Here is a 6,200-nt window from a genome sequence, read left to right on the forward strand (position 1 = left end):
TTCACATATCCGGGCCCTCTCCCGTCCAAGCCATCAAGACAGAAATGGGAAAATCAGTTCCAAGTGAAACCCACAGACCGCTCGAACCCTGCACCAGCCCAACCACTTAGTTCAGCCAAGCCATTGAGTCTCAGGGGGCGATGATGAAAATGGGCTCCTTAAGTGAGGCCTGTATTACCGTCAGGACCTTACAGTACCTCAGTCAGGTAATGAGGCTCTAGGCATATGCCCTACAAAAACAGAAGAACACACAGGCTAATTTACACAAAAATTCCCAAGCCAGTCTCTGTGCCTGTGAGACTGTCTTTTGGGAAGACACCTTGGTACAAGGCCCTTGCTACCATGATATTGCACAGTGGCAATTTGACAGATCCTTTGTGCCTGTAAATTGAAAAGCAAATTTTCAAGACAGTCAGTTGCGCCCTTTCTGATGTTCAATACTGAGTATTGTATTTTCCTCAACCATAATTTTTCTCCTTAAGATCACCCTCACTGTTATTAAAGGGACTACTTTGAGCCCCGCTTCTACTTTTGATGGTTCGTTTGCACAAACACACCAAGAGCAGCCTGGATCACGTATGATCCTTGAGTCTACTTGGCTGGAACTCACACAGGCAGCCTTTCGATTGACTTCTCAGTCCGCCCCTCCCGCTCGGGGCACAGAAGCAGAGCCACACGTCCGCCATGTGGCTTCGCCTGTACCGGTTGTTTCACTCAAATCCTTGAGGCTTCCCTTGTGCTTACAGGTCCCTTTTGGCCATCTTTCAGGAAAGCAACCTCCGTTCCTTCCCTGGAAAGACTGCCATGAACCACACAAGCAACCAAAGTACCAGGCTTTTCTCGTGGGCATACGCTCGCTTCACAAGTCAATCCCAGTTCCTCAGGGCTTTCCGGTGACGACCAGAACCCATACATGCCTCCTTCAGGCGTGACATTCCAGTCAAAGTCTTGGTTAACAAAACCACTATTAACGACTGGTCTTACTGGTTTTATGCAAAGAAACCTCACAGTATTGCTCACTCCTTCAGAATGCCAAATTCTGGAGGGATCAGGTAGGGAGAAAAATACAAAGCGTGAAGGAAACCCTTTTCCTTCTGATATCCACCAGGCTTCTCAAAACTTGCCTACAGACTGTGCAGTTTCAACCTTCCCTGGAATCCTCAATCTCCTTTTCAGAGCAGATACAGAGCGAAATCCAAAACATAGAGTTCCAGAATAATACACAGGTAGAAGCATTCTCTTGCACCAATGCGTCCATTGGTGCCTCGCAGAGACGTGCTCCCTCAGGTCCGGTCTCTGGGCAGAGACATGCCCCCTTGCCTCTGGCTGAAGCACTCGTCAGCCCCAAATGACCCTTCCTGGGTCCCGAGTGGCCAAGGCATGCTCCCCAACCGGTTACAGGTGACCTTTCCTAGGTCTTCACGTACAGGTTTCTGATCAGAAACAAAACCAATGTGAGAAATTTGCTCTTTTTCCATGAAACCATAAAACAAGTAGTTCAGGTTTCCTCGACTCCAGGATTAAAACGTTCACAACCTTTACACGTACTCTGCGCATGCAGAATTAACCATCATTCTCTTTCAACCCTGGTTCCTTTCCCCTTTTGCGATGGGGGCACTCATTCCCCCAGGGCCCCTCCTCCTTGCAATAGGCACATTGACTACGGCCTAGTGCGCCTCTCTTCTCCGTAGGGCCCCTATTGCCTCTGGCCCAGTGGCGGGCCCCCGATGAGTTTCCCCTTTTCTGCCCTAGGGCCCCACTTCTTTTGGTTTCCCTGGGCTAACTCCAAAAACACTGTGGCCCGTTTTGCTTTCCCTGCTTCCCGGGCATTGTAGACTTTAAAGGCTATGTCCACTAGCTGGGAGGAGCTCATTCCCAGTACTCCGTCTACACGCTCAAGTTTGTTCCTGATATCCGAGCACTCTGCCCAATAAAAGTCATGTTTACCATTCTGACGTTGTCTGGTGCCTCTGGATCACCGTCAGTGTATTTCCTATATGCCTGATACATCCTCTCTAGCAATTCAGAAGGATCCTCATCTGGCTTCTGCTGGAGAGGCTGTATCATATTCAGACTCCCCTGCTTGGGCACTCCTCTCCTAAGTCTTTCCAATATGCACTTTCTATAGTGTCTCAAAGAGGTTAAGCCACCTCTGCTATTCGGGTCCCACTTAGGGTCTACCCGAGGAATTGCCTCCACTGGGTTAAGAATTCCCTCGGCGTCCTCCTCACGGAGACGCTGGGCCTCCTGGTCAGCCCTACTTAGAACCAAACGTCTTTCATCTGCTGCTAGCAAAATGTTCAGGAGGGCCTGTGTGTCTGCCCAGTTTGGGTGGTGAGTGGCAAAAATAGAGGCAATGAGATCTGCCATCTTCTGAGGACCACTCCTATATGAGGGATCGGCATTCCTCCAGTTCAGCAAGTCGGAAGTGGAGAACGGAGTATGGGCCCAATAGTAACCAGCGGGCTGGCCTTGTTCATTTATTCCGCCTATCGGGTATTGCCTCAAAGGGTACTGGCTGGCTACACCTTTGGAGGCTCCCCGGTTATAGGAGGTGCCCTGGTGAGTTCTGGAGGGGGAGACACATTGCTCAGCAGGTGGAGGCGGAGCGCTTGGCTTGACGGGAGGAGACACTACTGAGGTGGCTCCCACTGCCTGTGCAGGGGGAGGTGCCCCAGCAGTGGTAGTTCTCATCCCGAGTGAGGCTGGAGGTGTAGAAACCTCCACCAGCTGTGAAGGGGGTGCCCTCGGAGGCCCCTCCTAGCTGCGGAGGGTGGTGGCCCAAAGCCTCACCCTGCAGAGGATGCCAGGCCCCTCCCACCTGCACAGGGTGGTGCCCCAAGGCCTCCCCCTGCAGAGGAGGCCCGGGGCCTCCCAGCTGCACAGGGTGGTGCCCCAAGGCCTCACCCTGCAGAGGGGGCCAGGCCCCTCCCACCTGCAGAGGGTGGTGCCCCAAGGCCTCACCCTGCAGAGGGAGCCTGGCCCCTCCCACCTGCAGAGATTGGTGCCCCAAGGCCTCACCCTGCAGAGGGGGCCAGGCCCCTCCCAGCTGCAGAGGGTGGTGCCACAAGGCCTCACCCTGCAGAGGGGCCAGGCCCCTCCCACCTGCAGAGGGTGGTACCCCAAGGCCTCACCCTGCAGAGGGGGCCAGGCTTCTCCCACCTGCAGAGGGTGGTACCTCTCGGAGACGCCCCCCACCTACAGGGCCCTGGACGGAGGCAAAGCACAGGCACCTCCCACCTCTTGGGGCAAGGAAACTCCAGAGCCCACCCCCACCCATTGGTTTTGGGGTGCCCCACAGGCAGGCGGTGCGCAGGCCCCTCCCATATGCTGGTGAGGATAGCTAAAGGAGCCAACTTGCGAATCTGTGGTGGAGACTTCTCCCACCTGCAAGGGCTGGGGAGTCGTGGCGGCCCCCACCTCTTGGGGAGGTCGCAGCACCACTGGACTTCCCCCTGTCTGCAAGCTCCCATTCCCTGGGGTCAGAGTATTAATGAGGTTTATCTCCTCATTCTCTCTCTCTTCCTGTGTTCGACTATCAGGGAGGGGTTCTCAGACCACTTTTCCCTTCTGGACCATCACACGCTTCTGTCTCTGGCACAAAGCTGTTGTGCAATATTATGAGTGCACTAAGATAGTATAACTTTTCCGAGGGTTCACACCGCCTGCAATTCGGTTTCGATCTGGCAATGATGCCGTAACTCAAAGAACCATTCACTGGCCAACTCAGCTCATCACCCAAAACATAAGTAGGCCACACCGTGTTACAATCATAAACCATTAACCGCCTAGTCAAGGGAATCTTGTGTGTCAACTTAGCACAGTAGTTCTCCCAATCCCTTAGGATTCTACCCAATGGGCTCCACGTAGGGACTGGCTCAGAACTACTCTTACAGTTCCGACAAAGCAAGCCAAAGTTCAAGCAAAACAAGCAAAGGTTACACATGACGTAAAGACCAGGTATTTCCAGATCCATTGTCCAAAATTCCCGCCCCATTATGCAAAAAAAAAATAATAATAATAAAAAAGATAGAAAAACACAACTCAGAAATCACGTTCTCAACCAAAACACTTTCACGTCTCTGCTCTCTCTCCGTTTCGTTTCCTTTTCACCTTTCCGGGCGTGATAGGCGGCCGATGCCCTCGGGTGTGCGTAGAAATGAAGTCTCACTCTCTGGCACCTGAGGGGGTCGGTGTGCCACGGACAATTATCGTCCCATCTGGCTCGCCAACAACTGTTACAGAACAAACAAGGGGGGCCTGGGACGATATAAAGAAGCCCCCAGGTCCGTTATGTCCGCCGCCAGAGGAACGACGTCTCTCAGTGCCAGAGATTTGTGAAAAGGAAAGGAAACGTTTATTTAATGCTACACAAACTTAAAGTAGGGACCTAACGTCTTCACCAAAAATCCTAAAGTCCCTTAAAGCACCCACAAACAGACGCAGTCCTTCCTTCCTTCCCCCTTTGCCCAGTCCAGAGCACCGCATCTCCTAAAGCTGCGGGGGTTCCTACTCTCTGGCAAAGGCACGTGGTCCTCTCTCCCCGGACCACGGGAGTCCCCACTCTGCCAGAGCCGTGTGGTTCACTCCCCCAGGGTCGCGAGAGTCTTCACTCTGCTAAAGCTGTGTGGTTCTCTCTTGCGGGGCTGCGCATGGTTCTCCCCCCAGTGGCTGCCGCTGCCGCGTCTCGGTTTAAGTCCCTGCGCCAAGCTTCCTCTGAAGCCCCATTCCCGGCTCCTCTCACAATTGGCTACAGCTGCCAGGTTCTGGGCAGGTGTGGCCCTGTGGCGTGGAGCCAACTGTCTCCAGGCTCTTCTGGATCTCACGACAGATCCCTACTTGAGGCTGCCCTCTTGGCTGCACCCTGTTTCAATCCCTCCTTTCAGGTTCACACCCACTTTATAATCTTATAAAGGACAATGGACGAAGGTCTCATCTTCTCGTAACTGCTTCCGGCTGGAAATGGACGTTGTTCTACCCACCCATGGGTCAGGGGTGCCCTGAAAGGGGGTGGTGGGGGTGCAGCATGGAGGGAGTCCTTCCTGTAAGGGGAAGGACCTTACAGAATCCTGGTCAGTTGGCTGTCACCAGGAAGTCTCCTGCTCGGGGTCCAAAGGCTGGCCATTACTGGACCGTTGGCATCCTGGTCATATTCTGGAGGTGACAGATTTGGAAAAGGTTGGAAGGCACAATTCAATCATAACCACTAAATGACAAAGGCAAAGGCTTAGGAAAGGAATGGCTTATGAGGAGGAAGGGGTACAAGGCACGCTACACCTATCCGAAACTCTTGTGGCCCACTATACTTCACTCGGGCCGAGGGGAATATGTCAGGATTTCCCTCCTTTCACATATCCGGGCCCTCTCCCGTCCAAGCCATCAAGACAGAAATGGGAAAATCAGTTCCAAGTGAAACCCACAGACCGCTCGAACCCTGCACCAGCCCAACCACTTAGTTCAGCCAAGCCATTGAGTCTCAGGGGGCGATGATGAAAATGGGCTCCTTAAGTGAGGCCTGTATTACCGTCAGGACCTTACAGTACCTCAGTCAGGTAATGAGGCTCTAGGCATATGCCCTACAAAAACAGAAGAACACACAGGCTAATTTACACAAAAATTCCCAAGCCAGTCTCTGTGCCTGTGAGACTGTCTTTTGGGAAGACACCTTGGTACAAGGCCCTTGCTACCATGATATTGCACAGTGGCAATTTGACAGATCCTTTGTGCCTGTAAATTGAAAAGCAAATTTTCAAGACAGTCAGTTGCGCCCTTTCTGATGTTCAATACTGAGTATTGTATTTTCCTCAAACCATAATTTTTCTCCTTAAGATCACCCTCACTGTTATTAAAGGGACTACTTTGAGCCCCGCTTCTACTTTTGATTGTTCGTTTGCACAAACACACCAAGAGCAGCCTGGATCACGTATGATCCTTGAGTCTACTTTGCTGGAACTCACACAGGCAGCCTTTCGATTGACTTCTCAGTCCGCCCCTCCCGCTCGGGGCACAGAAGCAGAGCCACACGTCCGCCATGTGGCTTCGCCTGTACCGGTTGTTTCACTCAAATCCTTGAGGCTTCCCTTGTGCTTACAGGTCCCTTTTGGCCATCTTTCAGGAAAGCAACCTCCGTTCCTTCCCTGGAAAGACTGCCATGAACCACACAAGCAACCAAAGTACCAGGCTTTTCTCGTGGGCATACG

The sequence above is a fragment of the Phyllostomus discolor genome, chromosome 8 (assembly GCF_004126475.2).
Source record: "Phyllostomus discolor isolate MPI-MPIP mPhyDis1 chromosome 8, mPhyDis1.pri.v3, whole genome shotgun sequence".
Lineage (NCBI taxonomy): Eukaryota > Metazoa > Chordata > Mammalia > Chiroptera > Phyllostomidae > Phyllostomus > Phyllostomus discolor.